General features: G+C 37.7%; 1 protein-coding gene across 2 annotated transcripts in view; it reads right to left on the bottom strand.

Moving 5' to 3' along the window:
• Positions 1-20663, bottom strand: part of zbtb20 (zinc finger and BTB domain containing 20) — a 115687-nt gene that overhangs the window by 17672 nt on the left and 77352 nt on the right. The window contains exon 1 of one of the 2 annotated variants that reach the window (XM_042008220.1): positions 12504-12717. The exons of the other annotated variant lie outside the window; for it this stretch is intronic. The gene's annotated coding sequence lies outside the window, so the exon portion shown is untranslated. Of the gene's footprint in view, positions 1-12503; positions 12718-20663 lie in introns of those variants that run through there. 2 annotated transcript variants of the gene reach the window in all.

Genomic DNA, 20663 nt, shown 5'->3' with positions numbered 1-20663 from the left:
ACAAGAGGCACGGTTATGAAAGGAGCAGTATCAGCCATGTGAATAATGTACATCTTGAATATGCAAATAATGCTTACAACACACACTACGAGCATACGTTCAAGGCCCCTGGTACATTTAAATCTGGAGACAAAAAGGCCACAGGGCATTGTGAAAAGCTCATGTCCATGCTCGTGCATACAGCCTCTTGATGAATCTGATGCAGATTTGCACATATCAACAATGCTTTTTGTTGCACCTTATTAGCAGAAAGTTTGTTTGAAACCTCGGCTGCTGATCAATCTACGCAATCCAATTTGTAATAATTCCAATCATCCTTTCAGCTCAAGTGAATTAGCACGTAAACAAACATAAATTACGCTTTAATTGTATGGGATGTAATGTAATTCAGTTCATAATGTAAATGCGGAGCAAAGACTTTGGGATTTTTTATAGCGATAATTAAGTGATGAAGCACAGATCTGACGAGATAACTGACGGCGTGTTTGATAACGAATATTTCAATCCCGTAACAAAAAACAAACACGACTCATCCTTCCCAACTTTTATGAAATAGAAAAAGAAACCTAATTAAATGTTATCCATTGCTTTTGCATGGTAGTTTCCTTCCATCTACACAGTTAAAAAAAATTATTCATCTCTGACTTACAAAGTTATGATTGTTGATTAAATCTGAGTAATCCAGAGCAGCGTGTCCCTTATTACCTTTGAGTGTTTCTTCTATAACATTGTGAAGCACTTAACACATACGTAATGCATCCAACTCACATACACTCACAAACAGAAAACACACCACAGTCTCAAGATTTAATTGATTTGCCTTTGTAGAAGCCACTGAAAACCATCAGCAAGCACACGTAGGCTGCTGACAAGCCGAGCCAAGATTTTCACGCAATATTTTTTTCATTTTGTACTCCTCCCTTTGCTAAAATCTTAGGATGCACAAGCAGAAAACTAGTTTTTAATGTAAATGTAAATAAACTGTAATTAGAACATGCATGAAATGCATTAAACAAATATATCTTTATTTTAGCAACCAAACTACATGACATTTCTCTGAACTTTGATATGGCTCTTCACCTACAGAGAGCATAGGAATCCTTACTTTACAACTCAAATTGAAAACATGCAAACACAATTAAATTAAATTTAACTGATTCACTCAAACACTTTTACAAATGCTCTCCTATGTGGTCAAAGCGTCATGGAGTAATTACACCAGAGTAATGTTAAGACCACTGCTTAGTTAAATTTGCTTGAATAACCACATTATGCATTTCTTTGCATCACTGGAACATCTGTTAACTCCTTATAGCATCCTAAATTTAATCTGACTGTTCATGATTAGTTCCACTGCCAATAAAATGTCTCAAATAGCACAGCAGATTCATTTGTTAAGACATCCAGTCCAACAGAAAGCCACTCAATGTGACAGGATGTGCGGCTTTCAAATAAATTCCTCAAGCACACAAATAACAATAAACACTGCAATACCATTACGCAAGTTGAGGACAGTTTAAAGTATCTTTTGACAGGACAGCTTGTTCAACTTCGTCATTTCTGGCAGGAACACACCCACCACCACCCGTTATCCATAGCAGATCCATTGTGCTTGTACAGATGGGAGGATAATCTACTTCTAATATACTTTTTTTTTCAGGCAAAGTCCACACAAACACTCAGGAATTAGTGCTATCAGTAAAATTTCCATTATGTATTTAATGATGTTTCCTCTAGGACAGGGCTACTCATTTTGGTCCTATGAGGGCCGCAGTCCTTCAGCTTTTAATGTGTCCCTGCTCCAACACACCTGACTCAAATTAAATAGATCCAACAGCCTATGAAGTTCTGTAAGATGACTCATTTTTTTTGAGTCAGGTGTGTTACATTACATTAAAAACCTGCAGGACTGTGGCCCTCGTAGAACAAAATTGAGTAAGCCTGTTCTAGAAGCATAATGGAGAAAGCCATTGTTGGCGTGCAGCCATTAAAATTAAAGACTGTGCGTCACTTTGGTGATGGAACAGAAGCTTCAGAAAATATCTCAGAATTTGCAAATGGTTCTGCTTTTGTTAATGAGCAGTTGACCAAAAAGAACCATCTGACTACTCATATGATAGTCTCCAAAACACCTCTTACCCCCGAAGCAGATAATGCTAAATTCAAGAGTTATCATTTAGGCACAAGAGCCCATAGCAACTGCCTCTCTACAGCTACTACACAAGTCAAGGACTTTTAGCCTCTCAAAAAAAGGACCTTACAGCTCATTAAGAGATCTTCATGAACCTACACAGATGCTCATATAGGGCTCCTCAGTACATAACTAGCTATCCCATTAATGAGCAGTTAATATATTCAGTGTGACAAAAAAAAAAAAATAAGAAAAAGAATAAAACAAGACATTTCACAAGCATCTATCTATGAATGAATAACATAGTAATTCTCAACAAGTGAAGTGCAGTGCAGATGAGCTGTAGCGCCTTTATATCTTCCAGAGAAAACTATGTTTACTGTCCTTGAAAGACACGCCAGCAGAAAAAAATGCTTTGTACTAATTTAAAAGAAGAAAGTGTGAGAGATTTAGTAACGAGCATGCTCTTCTTACATTGTAGTGGACAACATGAACTCTGAGTGTTTAAGTTGAGTCTATACTATATTGGTCACTGATGAGATACAAAAAGAAGATACATACACGTATGTTTATTCTGAGTTCAGGAAACAGGAAAAAAAAACAAATCCTGTGCTATCAAGTGTTAGAGCCGCATGTCATATATGACACATAGACATGGTTCTCTTTTTGTCTCTGACACACTCATAAATACAAACATGGTCAAATAGCAGTGTCTTAGAAAAATGAACAGTTTTCTTCTTGTTATGATGAAAGATTAAAACAAAACATACCCTGTAAAGTCTAACTTGACCATAGAATCTGAATGATAATTTAGCCAGTAACAGTGAATTTACTATGGCAATGAGCAGACTCAGAGGTTCTGTACCATGTGTTTCACCAGCAGCTGCACGAGGGTGCACGAGCTGGTGGATCCTCGTGCAGCTGCTGGCACGTAGCTGAACTTTCACAAATGCACAAGGGTGCTTGAAGCAGCTCAGCACAGCCCTGCAATTTTAGTTGCTATCTGTGCTTCAAGGTTCAGCATTTGAGCCTCCCTTACAGAATTTTGCAGCTTAAATGTTTGATATTTAAAAGCATTCATCAAGCTGTAAAAATGACACACTGCAAACTTCAATGGCTGAATGTTAGCGAAGGGGGAAAAAAAGCTGAGGAAACAGTGAGAATGGACATTGCAAAACAGTTGTATGGTGTAAAATATTTCTTCACTCTGTAGCTACAGTAACAATACAAATTCCATCAGGCAGAGATAAAAATGGGTCATTATTTAGGTGAACTAACAATATCTTCAGCATACAAGTACAAATTTCCCTCAGCATGTAAGATTTTAACTCCGAAGAACTTAATACAAACATTTCTTGCCTTTTTTGAGACCTATGCTAGCACTGTTTAGTGTATTTATAGTTTGTCATGCTGTTGTGTAGTAAATACAGATTATATATGTCTCCTCAGCTCATTTGACATATGACCCATCTAAAAATGTAATGCTGACACACTGAAACCCAGTCGACCACAAGAGTGCCCTATACACACTATCACCAAGTGCTGGCCCAGTCCAGTGGTCTGCCTGCTGACTGAGTAATATGAGTCAGATCTAACGAATTACACAAACGTTGACACAAAGGTAAGGTTTTCTGTTAATCCACGGACGGGGAAATCTAACCACATGGGGGAACTTTATCCATACAATACTGTGTTGCAAGACAAACTTAAGCAAGCCAACTACAGAGTTTCATAAGAAGCTCGATTTCTCCTCCTTTAGTGCTGTATCAGTCTCACTGTTGTAAACACAAAGCCAAAGAAGTCTAGATATAATCTAAAAGAAAGGGGGCTGAGGGAAATGTCTGTGTGGCACACTGAATATGCAGATAAGTCATTAGTGCCATAAAAATCAGGCTTTATTAAAGACAATAAGGTCATTCATCCCAAGAGAGTTTCAGTCCTCATGGGGCATTTGTGACATGAAAAATAACTATACTGAAAGACTACTGTAAGACACACACTATTACTTAATAAATACACTTTAGAGAAAACAGATAAAAATTAAATATAGGTAAAGTCTCAAAAATATGACAAAGCACTGCTTATGAACCTCACGTCACATTTACAAATACAGAATCTATCAGTGTGCTCACTGTGTGCATATTCCAACACTTTCATCAAAGTATGAAACTAAAGGTCACAATCTACAGCAATATTCTCAAAACTGTCTGCTACCATTGTTTTTTTAAGTTGTTTTTGCTCGATTGTTCAACATTCAGTTAAAAAAGTCACTTTGCAGAAGGACCTTCCCTTTTGCATTAACCAGGTAAAAAAAGCTAAAGAGAAAAGCTCCTGTAGATCCACCAGTTTGTTTGGTTCTGCTAGTTATATTACAATTAAATGTGTGCCACATAGCCAATTCTCATTCAGATTGAAATGGCATTCGAGTGCCAAATCAAGTCTTAATATGTATTTATCACAGAAGCCACAGTTAGCTTTTTTTTTTTTTTTTTTTTTGGCCAAAGGTGGGCTTAGGTGTTAAAGACACACTTTTTCTTTGAACTAATTAGTTTTTTTTTAATTAATATTTTAGTTGATCATTTGTTTGAATTGTATGCCATTGATACAATGGTTAGATGCATTATTTAACAGTACACAAGAACCTTTTTATATACTTTTAATTATAATTTCACCACTTAGAAAAAAAGTTTTTTTTATATTGTTAAAAAAAATGCTATCCGAGTTGTAACGTGTTTTCATGACCTGACTTCTACCAGCTGTTCACTTCTTTACAATGTGTCACCACCAACAATACAAGGAGTTCGTCTGTTTACTATCGCCACAATTCATATTATGATCTGTAAATGTTACTGTTTAGGTTGTTCGTATGATCAGTTCTGTGAACAGAGACAGTACAGAGTCACCTCATAAAGTGGAGAGATAACATAGCCACCTATCAGCTCTGTTTATGATAATCAACTGGCCCTTTGGCCTTGCTAATGCCCATGAATTGTTGGTCAGTGTGGTGTATTGAATGCAGTAGAATTATTATCTTTTACGGTAACAATCTATGGCTCGTAAGCCCCAGAGTGTAACCTAAGCCAGTCAGCTGTTTCTGCTAACATTACTATAAAAATCATGCCACATGGCTGGGAGTATTTTCAGCAGGTCATATCATAAATGTGATACTACTAAATCATTTGTACCATCATGGTTACATGGAAAGGCTTAGGGAGGTTTATGCTTTATTTTGATTTAGATATTTCAGTCAACTTTACTGTAAAGCAGGATTTGTGTTTAGTAAACTATGCTAATAGTATACATTTATTAGCAGACTCCTGTTACCTTTGTGTGCCTTTCTCTTTTTGTGTTAGCCAAGTGACCTGCCTTCCTAAATGCATGTTGGGATATGCTGAACTGACCCTAAAATAAGTAAAAATGAGGGGAAAAAAAACTGTGTGTATAAATGAATGACGAAACACTAGCCAGCCGCAAAACCTGAGGCGGAAACGTATTCATAGAAATTAAAAAGGGAAACCAAGCTTAATGGTGGTTTACACAGAAGATGTCACGCTTTCCTCAGAGTTCTCAAAGTGAAAAACACTGTGCCACCTCAGCCACAACTGACAGCTATTATTCTGATCTTACAAGCACCTAAACATGGCATGGATGTCAAACACATGGACTGCAACTGTGCTGACAATATAATGCAGGTGATATGAGAGCCACTACAACGATCGCGTTTTCTTCTTCATAATTACCAATAAATGTCAAAGCTATTGTGAAACAGCAGCTTTGAAAAGCTGAACATTTGCCGTGGCATTTGTTGTTGAGCAGGTTAGGAATGCTTTTCTTCCTCCACTTGGGCCAACTGTCGTAAATCACAGCCACATTAGGACAATAGGAGATTTCTATTCCTTTCCTACTCATTAAAACAGTAAGCTATGGGAAAATTAATAACCACCCTCAACTTTTTGATCCCTAAAGCTGCTTTAATTGAAGTAAATTTCAGGCCATTAAATGACAGTATCAGAGAAGACATTTCTGTCATGTTAAAAAAAATACTTTTTTGTTTCTATGAAGCTGCAACACAAATACGAGTGTGTAAATAATTCCCTCTGAGTTTACTGACTGTGCCATGTACACTGATCTACACTGAGAGAGACTGTGTGCAATCTCAACTTTTTGGCTGCTAGGAATGCTGTTTACTGTCAACGTTCCTGATGCCAGCAGAGAAGCACAGTATTCACAGCACTCTGAGTTTTAAAAAACTTCCTAACTATTCCGGTTCTTTTCTAATACCTTAAATTGTCTTGACTCTCCCTTTAACTTACCCGTCAACTCAGCAGTGAGCTCACCCTGAGTTGTAGAAAACCATATGGCAGCAGGGTGAACTGAGGACACACATGCACCCTGGCAAACATACAACTTTGCTATTAGAATCCCAGGATACATTTTTCACATCAGCTGAGCACCTCGACACGTACGTGAGTTTAAAGAGGAAAAACACAGGTTCTGTCTAACAATACCAAGACTTTAAAAGATCTTTTGTCTAGTTTTGAAGCTTTAAAAATCTAAAAAATGTTTTAGTTGGGAAATGTCTTCTGGTCAAGTTGTTGCATGACCTAAATTTTAATTAAACCAACAACCCACAACAAGAAGCACGAATTAACAGTCTGTAAGCAAAGGTAATTTTTTTCATCAAAGGTAATTCCACAACTCGCATTTTCATTGTACTGTACACAAGATATCAAACAACAGGAGTATAAATATCACAGCACAAATGAAATCTAGTTTTAAAAGGCAAAACATGTGTGGAGAATGATCAAATATTATAGAAATGCATGATAATGATCCAACACAAATGTCCATCAATCCTGATGCTGCACTAAAACAATAAGTAAATATTAAAATTAGACAAATTAGGCTTATATTGGTGCAAGTTTCTGACGACCTGTTGCCTGTGGGACGTTATGTTTGCATTTTGAAAGTATTACACCGTCAAATCTGTAAAAGGTCCAGTGTCAACCATTATACTATGTGAGAACTAATGATAGGAAACGTGTTTCCTAAGACTCCATAAGGTTTTATAGCCGAACAAAAGCTTACTGACAACTGCCTGGCACATTTGCAAATACTTATTCACTCTCAATGTGTGCTTTCATTACGCATTCCTGTGATACTTGTAGGCAAAGAAGATTCCAAAACAAAAATCCTTTGAAAACTAAAAAAGCAAGCCATGAAGTTTGTCCGTTTCTACTTGCTGCATGATCTGAAGGTTAGAGTTGCAAATTCAAGCTTTTTTTTTTTTTTTCTTTTTCTGAAGAGTCTTTTTCATGGCATGCATTTTAGATACCGGGTGCCAATTAATTACAAGAAGGAACATTTTTTAAATTCTTTCTCAATCTGCTGAAAAGATAAAAATTCAGCCGAAATAAAGCTATCACTCAAGCCTTCTGTAAGCATTATGAATGGATAATAACCTTAGTATAATTCCAACATGTTTTTCATCTGAGCTTGGCTACATCAACAAACAAGATACATTTCCCCTCCCTTATATGCAAAGCACTTTATGTTCTATCCTTGCTTGATGGCTGAAGGGAAATCATTCTCTGTAACTCATTGTAATAGTGTTTTTGTGTTGCATAATCCAGCGAAATTACAAAGAGCTGCCTATATAGACAGTCAAAAGGTTTTGTGACTGTGTGATCTGTGATTTTCTTTAATTGAAAAAAATTACAAAATATGAAGAAAAGCATATTATGTGTGGAAAAGGTGGTTTGTGGGGAGAAGGATCCAAGCCAGTAATCCAGGAGGTAGTTAGCATGCCAATAATTCCCAGTTTACAAAATATATTTTAGCAATCCACCAAGGCAGGCAGAGCTAAGAGACACATGTGCAAATTTGACTGTGATCAACACCATATACATATATAAAAAAAATGTCACATCTAATATTAACAATTTCTTCCAACTTGCTAATGAGTATTTGTGAAATTGCTAATAAATATTCATTAGAAACTTGAGGTTTTTTTCCCCCCTTTTTTTAAAGGTTGCCATGGTAATAGAAATCAAATGTAGTATTAACCCATTTGAACCTGTGGGAGCATAATGTGTGCTTATATATTTTAACCCAGGCAACACAATTTTCAGGATATATTAAAAAAAAAGACTCAACTGAAACAAAATTAAAAATTGTGTCACAAATTTAAAATAAAATCTGAAGGTTTAACCTTTTTTTCCCCACATTTACAGATTCTTTAAATACAAAGTAAAAAAATAGTTGGGTGGTTTTAAGTTCTCCCCAAAAAATCTTTTTGGGTGTTTTTCTAAACAAAGCCTTGCAGGTGGTGTGAAGGGGTTAAGGCTGTAATTGCTGTAAAACAGGACTCTACAATAAATGCCAGGTGAGACGGTTTTGACGCACCTTCTAAACAAAAACAAATCTTTAAGCTTAAACTCTATTAAAGGCTTAAAGGCTAGTTCATTTAAGTAATTTCAAGATTTATTTACTTCAAAGTGGGCACCTAAAAACTGGCTCAGTTGGCAAGCACTTCAAAGAAGAGTTTAGCCCCAAAAGGGAATAGTCTTCTAACAAGTACCATACATAAAAACACGGAAAAAGAAAAAAAAAAAAAAAAAGAAAAAGAAAAAGAAAAAAGAAAAAATCTGCCTGAGACAAAAGGGTCGAGCAGATTACAAGCACTGTGACATTCTGGATGCAATCCACAAAGTGGCTCGTTATGTCAATGGATCTCTATTGCATTCCCAAAATGGCTGCCAAATATGTTCAACTGGGCAAAGACAAAATGCAACAATGGATTCGAGTGCAAGTCATGAAGAAAAACACCCGACTTCAAAATCAGATTTTTTTTTAATCAGTTTTACTTCATCTGAAATGGTTCACAAAGACCAAAATTTAATTTCATCAATTATTTCACTACAATGTCGTAGCACAAGTTCAATTTGCAACAAAATGCAGGCTTTCTAAATTTTATTTACATATACATAAAAAAATGTTCATGTAGCGAAACGAGTAGCACTGTGTGATTCAGTAGACGGTGGTAAATTCCATTCATGCCCATTATTACTGTGCATGGTCTCTCCCCCCCTCTTCCATTCTTTCCACGGTGTGGAGTAAACTGAGGCCTAATTTTTTTTAAAAAGGCACCATGAATGTATGCAGATTTATTTATGGGCTGCCAGTATTACCAGGTAACAATAGAGAATGAAACCAGTATGCCAACAAACCAGAAATGTAGCTTTGATGAGGGTTGATGTCTGTAACTGGAAAAGCTGAACTTAAAAATAATTTCTAAGTCTTCTTCTTTCTCTCTACATGCACACACGCGCGCGCACACACACACACCACACACACATATATAAATATATATATATACACACACACACATATATACATATATATATATATATATATATATATATATATATATATATAAACCCAGAGAAGCACTATAGTAAATTATAACCACACACACTTTCACTTGAATAAACCCAAATAAACAGGTGTGAGAAATGGTTGAGAAAGTGTTGGCAAAAATATCTCAAAACCATTTCCAAACTGATCGCTATGAACACATCATGACAGTTTGTTAGTCAATAACAAAATAACAAAAGTGTTGAATGTGTAAAGCTGGTGACAAGCTACAAAGGATGAAGGAATAACACTGGAGCCAAAAGAAATTGGGATTGATTGGCAGTTGTGGATTAACTGATCACCCTATCTCCAACCCCTGCCTCATGTGAGTGGGTCCACAGTTTATCTGCTGGGTATCTTTCACATAATAACAATGTTCCATGATCTGGAGATGCACTCTTAAATATTCATTAGTCATGGCTGGCTATTGGTCGTGACACACAAAAAAGGGCAAATGGCGATGGTTCAAACACAGTGAATATTAATGGACAAGAATAAATATACATACATACATACATACATACATACATATATATATATATATATATATATATATATATATATATATATATATATAAGAAATATAACTAAGATTAAACAAGTCACCTGATACTCAGACTACAAACATTCCCAAGACACGTAATGGCTGACTCTCTTTCAGCAGCTTCACCCCTGTTCATTGCTTTTGACATCAAGTCATGGTGAAAAGCTCACTTTCTTTGAGTTTACCTTCTAAGACAGCAAACAATACAAATACAGGTGTTTTATATATATGTGTTTCCTTATAGGTAAGGTGTGGTTAAGTGCTACAAAATTCTTTTTAATCTCACTATTCATCCACAGACAGACTATCAAATCGATTTGCTGTATTTACTGGGGCACATTTACTACTATGCTGTGTTGAAACCTACATCAAGGCTGCTACGCCGTGCAGCACGCTCAGCTTTGTGTTCTCCTTATGTGTCCATTCAGAAAACAAACGATCCGGTGCAGCAACCAATTACGTGAGCAAGCCTATAGGACTGCAACCCGTTTACGTTGTGGAGAAATATTGTGAATGAAGGCGGGGAGAGGAAGGGATGAACACACAATTACGTGATAAAAAAAGCTCTCTCTTTCTCTCTCTCTCTCTCTCTCTCACACACACACACAATACATACATACATACATATATATATATATATATATATATATATATATATATATATATATATATGTACATATTTATATATATATATGTATACTGCCACTATTGTTCGAGTCCAGTCAAGGGAACAGCCACAGCGACCAAACCAGTGCAGTCCTTGGACCTGACAGATGTGTTGATTCAAAGCTTCAAACCTGTGCGCAACTTCTGGGCTGCACGCGAGACGCGGAACGAGTTGTATTGTAGTAACTACCGGCGCTGTTTATGAACATGTTGTATTACCTCCTTGATCTGACAAAGCCGAGCTCTTTGAGACAACATCTGTTTGAGACACACGTGCATGCATGCACGCTCTCCGCTCCTGACCCTTTCCCGGACTACCACGCGCGTGCGCTACATTGGGCACATAAATGGAGCCCTGAAGAGCAAAACGGACTATCATTCGGGATAAACCTCCTATTATCCCCTTTTAGTGATTTTTTAAAATTATTTTTTCGGTGCATATGCCCCACATATCTAAATATCGACACATTTCTACTTTATTCAAGAGACGACGCACCTCGATGAGCTGGGGCAAAGGAATCACGAGTCGCGCATGAATATTTTGCATCAAAATGTCTCAAAAGGCACACAGACAGCGTCTCGTGCAACTTTAATTACACCAGAGCATGGCTCCATATCTAGGCCACCCTTTGCCAAAACAGCCTCGCCTCGCAAACAATTTCCCATCCTGTAAGCTACTAATAAAAAAAAGAAAAAAAAAAAACGGATTGCGACAGTTAAAGTGATAACTCATTTTTTGGGTTAAAAAAAAAAAGAAAAAGAAAAAAAAAAACATGGCATACAAAATCCAGACCCGTGTCCCAGTGGATCTGGTTCTTATCACAGAAACTGAACGATGAGATAGCTACAAAATAAGTCAGCCTTCATTCGCCTGCAAAACATATCTTAATATAAATCAATTGTAAACAAAAATACTACCCATTTATTATAGTAATTCACACACAAAAAGTGAGCTAGACGTCTGAGTAAACTCTTTGTAAATCGCTTTTTACCGCTATATTTCAGCCATAAAAAACGTGTCTTCAAGTTCATCTAAGTGAAATGTGTTTATTTTTAGTGAAAATAAGCTACAGTGGTAAAATATAGTAAGGAAACGCTTTTCCCTTGACTTAAATAACTGACCTAAAAGCCAAATGCGCACGTCGGCTGCCGCGGTTGTTCCGGGCTCTCAGTGTGTAAAATGTGAGCAAGCAAACTGTAAGCATCGCCGAGGCTTTCGCTGATTGAGAGAAACAGACCTGTGAAAACACTTTGACCAGAGTAGTACTGTTCTCAAGTGGTCCCTCTTGTCCAGCTCTAGGGGTAAATCCGAGAGTAAAGGGTGCATGGTGACAATAATGACAGATGGGAAACTTGCGTCACGCCAGGGCAACGCTTTTTTGTGGTCGAATATAAATGGTCAACAAAACCTTTCTGGCAGCAAAACCTGAGTCTACTAACATAGGCGACACGTTTATTACATCTCGTACAGTAGCGTGACGTTTATTGGATGTCAGCGATCTTCTTTAAAAAAGAAAAAAAAGAAGAAAAAAAAGAAGTTTACGATTATGGACGGCTTAATCATTTGCGTGACAAAGCCAGCTACAACTACATGGAAGTCAGTGCCAAATCATGTATTTCTGCCAAAAGTCCGCTACCAGGTTTGAATCCATAGTATGGGGCAATCCTTGTATTTCGCCCCCAAAATATAAACGTTAGAGCTGTTGTAAAGACCCATCCCTTTTCCTACTTTTCTCAATTTCTTACCTGCACTTCGAAGCTCGTTTAAAAAGTGGCGACAGCGTTTCCACGGCTACCCCTGTTTTCCCCCGACGAAGCGCGTCTAGTTTTCTTTTATATGTTCCTTTACTTTGTTTCATTTCTCACTTCCATCTTCTTTTCATCTCATCAATAAACACACGCTGCAGCCTACCTTCATAGAGCAGCTTGGTTCAAGTGTGCCCTCCCATTTTTTTTAACTATACATCGAGTACTTTGAGGGGTAGTGGGGGTGGCGAGAGAGAGAGAGAGAGAGAGAGAGAGAGAGAGAAGGAGAGGGAGAGTGGGGGGTGGGGGGCAGACACGCCTTTTCACTTAAAGCTACGATTGGAAGAACTGTGCACTGTCTTGGGTTGGATCAGAAAGCCGTCAACATTGTAGTGCCCCAATCGCAGGGAACACAGTGGGACAGTGTAACCGGCTCCATTACAGCTCCCTGGAAGAGGTGGAACATGTAGTAACAGCTCTTGTGCTAAAAGTGAACGTGCACTCTTGATGTGATTATGTGATTAAGTTTGCTTATGCATAAGCAGCGATAGATTAATTTATTTTAAGTGGAAGTCGGGCTACAAAACACAAAGCACGTAAATGACGAGGTTAAAAGCTGTTCGGCAAGACCTATTTCTTTCATCCGCAAATCCCTCCCTTTTTGTTTAAATTATATCTTCCATAATGCGGGGCTCAACGCTTACTGTACAAAACATCAACGATCGTAAATGTGAATGAAATCTGAAATCTAGCCCCCCATTTGGAATTGTCAGTTATGTGTCCATCATGCGTCTGAACTTTGCATTGGACGCAGCCTCTGCCAGTACAGCGAGCCAGCTGCGCCGCGACCGCTGATTGGACAGCGGCGCTGTCAATCATCTCCGATACCAACAAGCTAGATTGACTGCCGTGTCTTCTACTTTCTACGCATTTCTATTTTCTCATTTATTTATTTTTTAACGTCCCGAGCTGACCTCGAGTTTGCGAGCAGGGGAAAAAATGGTGTCGGTTCAGCCGGCCAATCAGATTGGGTAGAGCTATAGCTTTTTTCTCTTGTTGTTGATTTTTTTTATTTGTTGCTATTATACAGTGTCTCGAGATATATTATGGCTGGTGGAAAAAAAAAAAAAAAAAAAAAAGAAAAAGAGAAAAGAATCAGTACTGGGTCATGTGGGATCCCCCCGCACCTTCCGCCTTAATGCCCCCTCCCAGTCTAGACAGTGACAGGTGTGTGTGTGTGTGTGTGCGTCGGTTGTAGTTCAGATCAGAATAAAGAACCACACCGAGCATAGTTCCAATACGTGCAATTAAACACTCCTGTGTTGTTATTATATTATAGTAAACAAAGGAGTGGGTGTTCAGTGTAATCAGACGTGAATCTTGTAAGACCAGCTTGACAAAGAGGTCAGCTAAGGTTACGCTGGATCAAGGGGTCTGATCAACCACCCGGGCGCGGGGCTGCTGAAAAAAGCTCCCTCTAAGAAAAGCTGCCCTCTTGAACTTTGCTAGCACAGCCCTCCAGCTGTAGTACAGAGTACAGAGGAGACAGAGGTGTCGCCTCAGACAACCGCCATCTCTCAAGCTGGGTAGGCTCCATACGGATATTATTGTGTGAGCACCGTGGTGAGCACCCGGGGCACTTGGTTGACTGTGCGCGCCATCTGCAGGCTTGCGATGAGGATTAATACCGCGGGTTCAACGGAGGACACCCTTCCGTCACTGCTTTGACCTACATTAACCAGGAACACCACTGCCGACCTTAATGCGATGGTTTGCAATCTCCACAGTAAAGCCCGTATAGACAGAGGCTTTTAATATTTATTAACAGTCAGACTTATGCCATTTTAGGACAAAAAAAAAGAAGAAGGGGGGGAAAAAAAAAACAAACATTCAAGTATAAAGGGAAGGTTGAAGTCTGAATGGCGCACACATTCCCGGACCAGTATTTAAGAGTCGCTTGATTAACAGGCTCAGCCGGCAGCACGTGCAGGGAGGATTCGTTGAGAACATTTAGTCTGCCTGGCTGAAAGTGCTTTGCATATTTCACCAGACTTGCCTTTGTGGCAATATTATCATGCCCTTATATATATACAGTTCATATCTTACGGACGTTTATTAATTGTTTAAATAAATTCATATCATTCATATTTATAATTTAACCAAAGTAAAGAAAGGGTGTTGAAAATGGTTAGAGAATTGTACAAATGCTAGTAGGATATATATAATAGCCTTGAATGAGGGGCTGAAATGCAGAGCTGGGGGAACAACAGTGTTATCTATAAATCTAAGTCATAGCCTATAAATCTAAGTGAAGTCCAATTCAAACTCTTGCAAGACCAGTCTAATAAAAAATTAAATATATACAATGATTTAATTTTAATGCAAAAGTAGCAAAATGTTATGTGATATGCCGTTAGATCATTTTAAAAATGTCAGATTTACTTTATGGCCTTTACACCATTCAGAAACATGAATCTCCTTATCAAGTATGTAGACTAGAAAATCTGAGAATTGTTACAACTGACATGGACAGAGGATAGTCATTATAGATATATAAAAATGACAGATGTAAAAACTCACACACTAAATAGTTGTGTAATTTAGCGTAAACAGAAATGATTATATACATTTTTGTTTTGATTTGACCTCAACTTCAATTTGCATAATAACACAACTTCAGAGAGAGTTTTTATATCTAGTCATGAATAATATCTTATTTAAAAATTAAATCTATTGCCACAGTTAAAAAATACCCCCATTCTAAAATGGGAACAGAATGTTTTTTTTTTTTTTTTACATTGACAGATGTCTAACACAGCATTGAATGTGACCAACAGAGGGCAGCACTTTAACTTTTCTTCAAGACCATTTATTTGGTTATATGATTATTTATTCTTTCTACACTTTGCTGCCCTTCCCTATTCAAATACAAGGTTTGCATTGGATTTCCAATCATTTGCAAATGGCCTCTGTTGTGTCTACATAATAGTTATCTACCAGTCTTACACTTTGTGCAGTGAAGTTTGATGTGGGACTTTGGGAGAAACAAACAATGCAAGGCAAATCATAGGGATCATCATATAATACTTTGATGTTCACAGTGCATCTATGGGAAAGATATAAGAGTGCTTTACAAGTGCACTCACAGGTCCTTATGTATTCTCTTTTACTGCATTTAACAATATGAATGACCCACATGTTTTTCATTTTATAGGCAGTCTCTAGATAACATTATGGCAAAATGACATGAGCAGCTGTAATTAAAATGTTATTTCTTTTCCTAATTGTGCTTTGGTTTTCAACACACCTGAATAAAGACATCTTATTCTTGTCTCAGGACTCATTTTCATTATTTGAAATTTGTTATGTCCTCCAGATGCTGCACAGTTGTCAAGTTTTGGAAGTAATGTTTCTTTTCAGTAGATATTAGCAAGCCCCAACACAGGAAGTAATGTGAAACCACACAACAAAGATACACATATGCAAAGTGTATATGTGTGTGTGTGTGTGACTCATTGCAGTCTTGGATGAACATGTTTACTATGGAGTTATGAATGTGTGTTTATGGTTTTTAACTTAGATGTTCTATAAATGTGTGGCTATTACTTATGTTCAGTGCTAAGCATGGACTACCATATCAGGCTTCTTTGATTTTTAAAAGTGTAAACCATGCTCCAACACTTTCCCTAACTACACCATCATGAAAAAAAACATAACGTCCACATCCTGCATTATCTGGGGAATGATTCAAATTGATTTTGTCTTCATTTTGTTGTATAAAGCTGCTTAAAAATCCAGTCCATTCATGCATGAAAGTGAGACACACCTCAATACTGGGAGTTTCACTCACTATGATGATTCAGAATGACTCACAAGGAGAAACATACATTGTTTATGAAACATATTGGGTTTCACTGGAACTGTTGCACCCTAATAGAAATATACATGTTTTGCAGCAACAGTGCAGCCCCCTACAGTGACCTCATTTAAACCCTCAATATACACAGTATATCGGGGCAGATAAAAAGAATTTAACACATTTTCTGCTGCTTTACCTTTTCCACAACACTTCACAAGTTTCCAGCTATAAAGAAAAGACAGGACAGAAAGCCTTTGTGTTGTCCCTTGTAATGTTTTATGTTTCTGTGAGAGAGAAAAATGACTGGTCATTAAAATTAAAATGACTAACAAGCTGCCCGAAGCTTACAACATTTTGTAATGCACAGTAAGTTTGAAATGCAGATAGCTACTCGCCTCTCATCTTTAAACAGGCACATTGTTGACAAGTACTAAGACTAACAATGCTTTGTTAGTTCTGCTTCTCTCCCTCTTTTTGGTTATTTGGTCTTTGGTCTTAATTTGTCAATTACTGCGCCTAAAATAACTTATTTGTGCCTGCAAAGTATGTCACTGACAATATTTGTTATTACATGTTTAACTGAAACTCATGAGAAATGATCACAGAGAAGCCAGATATGACACAAAAATCACAACAAGTGTTCTTTTTTTGGTTTCTTTTTGGTTGGAATAACTCACAATAACAGCACTTTTTCAGATTGTGCTGCACAAAACAACCAAGGCAAATACTGAAGATGCTTATCTTTACAGAAACACCAACTTGTTCATGAGTCACACAGGATCTGAAGTTAAGGATGTGAAAGTAAAAAAAAAAAAAAGACACTGCAATATCAGTATATAATTCCTCTGGTTTAGCTCAAAACAACATGCAGGAACTCTGTTAGTGTTTCACTGTTGCACCTTTTAAAGAAAAGTGAGGAATTGTTTGTGCCTTTTGTGCACAAACGGTTGTTTCTTTCCCACAATACTGTCAAGATTTATATGTTTGGATGGAGACTGAAGCAAAAGAGATGAAAGGTCTCAATATAGGTCTAAGGTTTTGCAAAACAAGTAAAGCCTGGAAGGTATTATCCACCCCAAACACAAAAATATTTACCTAAAAGTAAGTCGCACAACCTATAAATATATGCTTCACAGAAAATTAAATCCTACAAACACATGTAAAATTATGTGGCATGCTTCTGTGTCTACACCTGTGATATCAAAAATAATTGTGGCAATGAGTTCAGACTAAACATTGCCTTACTCATCCTCTTTTAGAGACAATGGAGCTAACATAAATGAGTTATCACAATGCTGTCTTTCCGAGTACACAGCCCAAGTGCTATAAATGATTAATAAGCTTCTTCACCAGTCTTTCAGCTCCCAAGGGTCCCTGTCAGTGTCCGCCTTGTAGCTGAGATATAAGAATAACATGCCACTACTCTCCACAGACACTTCTTCATCTCTCCACTTTGTGCTTCATGTGTCATCTCACCTCTGCTTGCCACAAGCACAGGGAAACACTGCATCAGAAATGAGATACTTATGACCTTAATCCTTCAGTGAGGTTTAAAGGTTCTTCTCTGCCCTGATTATGATACATGCAATGTTTTATTGTAAACTGCCTGGAGGCATAGCCCATTCCCTTGACAGAAATTCATGTTTAGTGCTTTGAAATATTCTATTTTTGTGATTCATTTGTTTTTTATTCATAGGTCTTATGTCATGAATTTTGGTGAGAAGTGGTATATTCATATAAACTTGCAAAAATCATAGCTAGAAATAGCACATTTTAGTCACCCTCTCCTTTAAAATGTAAATCCTGTCAGTAAGTGGAACGCCATGAGCCCCCTGACCATGTCTGTTTTTCAAAAGAACTGCAAGTGACCCTACCGAAGGCCAAGAGGAGTTCACTAAGGAGATAAGGATGTTCAAGTGAGAAAATGTCTAGTGTTAGTGGAAAAATGTGTCCTAGCAGTTTTGCATCTCTCTAGGAGGTATGGACATTCATCTCTCAATGACTACCCTGTCAGAAGCTGGGCCAAGACCTTGAATGACCAAACAGGTAACTGGCTGGCTTTCAGAGTCATGGCAGGTGGTTGTGGGCACAAGATGGAATGTCAGAGTAATTCAATGCCCAGACTCAGACATCTCCCCATTTGTCCGGCTGTCAACTGCCGGGGGCTTTGAGAGGTAGACTGCTTTCTATTTCTGTATGTTGGTAATGCTACCATAAAACTTGATTGAAGCTGTTTAATAAGGCACAGGTCGGATGTGATACTCTCTCTCGGTGCTAAAAATCAGACCATGATTTTCCATTTTGTACAGTAAAGATAACTGCTGATGTTGATTAAACATACTATTTCAGTGCAAGAGATTAGAGCATACAAGTGTTTTTCATCGTCTGACTCTGGTAACCAGAAAATATAACAAAACTTTATTAAGCATGATGGAAACTGTCAAAAAGTAAATAGAGTTGATCTGTTATGTACCCTGATAATTCCAGGTTTCAGCTGCTTTTGGGGAAAATTAGGTTCTACATGCCATTGGTTAGAACAAAAATCTAGGTACAAGTGTCTGTATTTGTAATAGCACAGAGGTATATCTGTACATAATGCACGGGTGACTTGCATTTGGGTTAAGGCACCACTGATGTAGAGGCAAATATTGGAATTTTGGAGAGCGATATGTTACCGTCAAGTGTTGTTCTTTTTTAAGAAGGAAGTAAGTATTTCAACAGGACCTGTACAGCTTACTATACTGTAGCTTCACTGACAAAGAGTGTGTGTTTGACTGCCTCGCCTGCAGTCCAGATCTTTTTGCCACTGGAAATGTATGGAATACTATGAAGTGGGGAGTCAGACAACAACCATGCACTGCCGAGTAGCTGAAATGTTGTACAGTATTCAGCAAGAATAAACAGATTTACCTTGCAAAATTGCAACAGTCTGTCACCGTTTTAGTGAAAGGTGGACGCAACATAGGCTCACAAGCAGAGACAGGCAGACAGGAACTACATACTTTTCTGTTCACCAAATTGAAATGCTGCTGAGTTACATAGTCCAGAAATCTAGAGAACTTAAAAAGAGAAATGCAGGAAACAGGTGAGGTGACCTTTCTGGTTCGTGATGCCATTTTGATATGAATTACTTGAAGCAGGTGATATGGCAACGATGGTTGGGAGGTAAAAAGAGCTCAATATGATGAATAATAAGGTTTATTACAAAAATTGACATCTAAACAAATCGGCAGAATCTATAAGATTGGTTAACAAAGAACATTCCTAAATTGACATCTGAAACTACTCCTGAGAATTTGCATATGGAAACAGACACTACGTGTAATGATTGACTGTGAGGACCTGGAAATACAACCACACACAGCAGTAGGAAAACGAAGAAACCAAATTTATTGAGCAAAGGGTCAGGAGTCCGGCAAGGCTTAAAGAAGCCGTCTAGTCCTGGAGGGGGAAGAAGGAGAGCTGAAAAAGTCCAAAATCCAGAGTCAGGGTCAGAAGGCAGGCAATGGTCAGAAAACAGAGGCAGATGGGGTACTGTTGCAAATATTTTATAAGCATTCTCATTCATTTACTCATTTATTATTCATTTACTCATTTAAGCATTTTTATTCATTTATTCATTTACATTTTATCCTTAGATTTTAGTAACATGCATTAGGCTCTGCTTTTAATTAATAGAGCTACATTATTATATTGTGGTTATTATTCCTTCACAGCTCACAGATAATGGATTCACAAACAGGACACAAACTCATATAGGGTTACTGAGTTCAATACTGAGAAAATAGCTAAGGACTAGGGACCTTGAAAATGTTCTGGATGTCCAGTAGGGAGTGGTCGTAAATATTATTGCATCTCTTTGCTTATCTATTCACTCCTAGCAGAACGGAATTTCCCAGTAACTCAGAAATCATTAAAAGAATAGCCTTTGTGTAAAACTGTGGGAACAGGTAGAAGGGAGTAAGCACAGAAAGGCAGACAGATAACAGGGCAGAGCATAGTATCTTTTTCCTTTCAGCTCTGACATACCCCAAAAGGAGGACCTGGAGGAATCAAATTCCCGGAAGTAGTAAGGACCCCCTTGCAAAATGCACATTCACATGAATGCGCACCACATGCACGCACATAGCCACAATGCATTGTATCAGTATAAATGAGGAGGATAATTTAGGTAGGCGGGTCTTTTGGCTGAACCGAAGGGTCCCGACACTTCGTGTATTAGTTGACCAGAAGCTAAGCTAACAGGCCTCCTCTTAAGAGATATGTATTGCTTTTTATTACTGGCTTAACAAAGAATTGTC

The sequence above is a fragment of the Melanotaenia boesemani genome, chromosome 15 (assembly GCF_017639745.1).
Source record: "Melanotaenia boesemani isolate fMelBoe1 chromosome 15, fMelBoe1.pri, whole genome shotgun sequence".
Taxonomy (NCBI): domain Eukaryota; kingdom Metazoa; phylum Chordata; class Actinopteri; order Atheriniformes; family Melanotaeniidae; genus Melanotaenia; species Melanotaenia boesemani.
The sequence above is the reverse complement of the archived record's forward strand: the minus strand, read 5'-3'. Positions and strand labels throughout refer to the sequence as shown.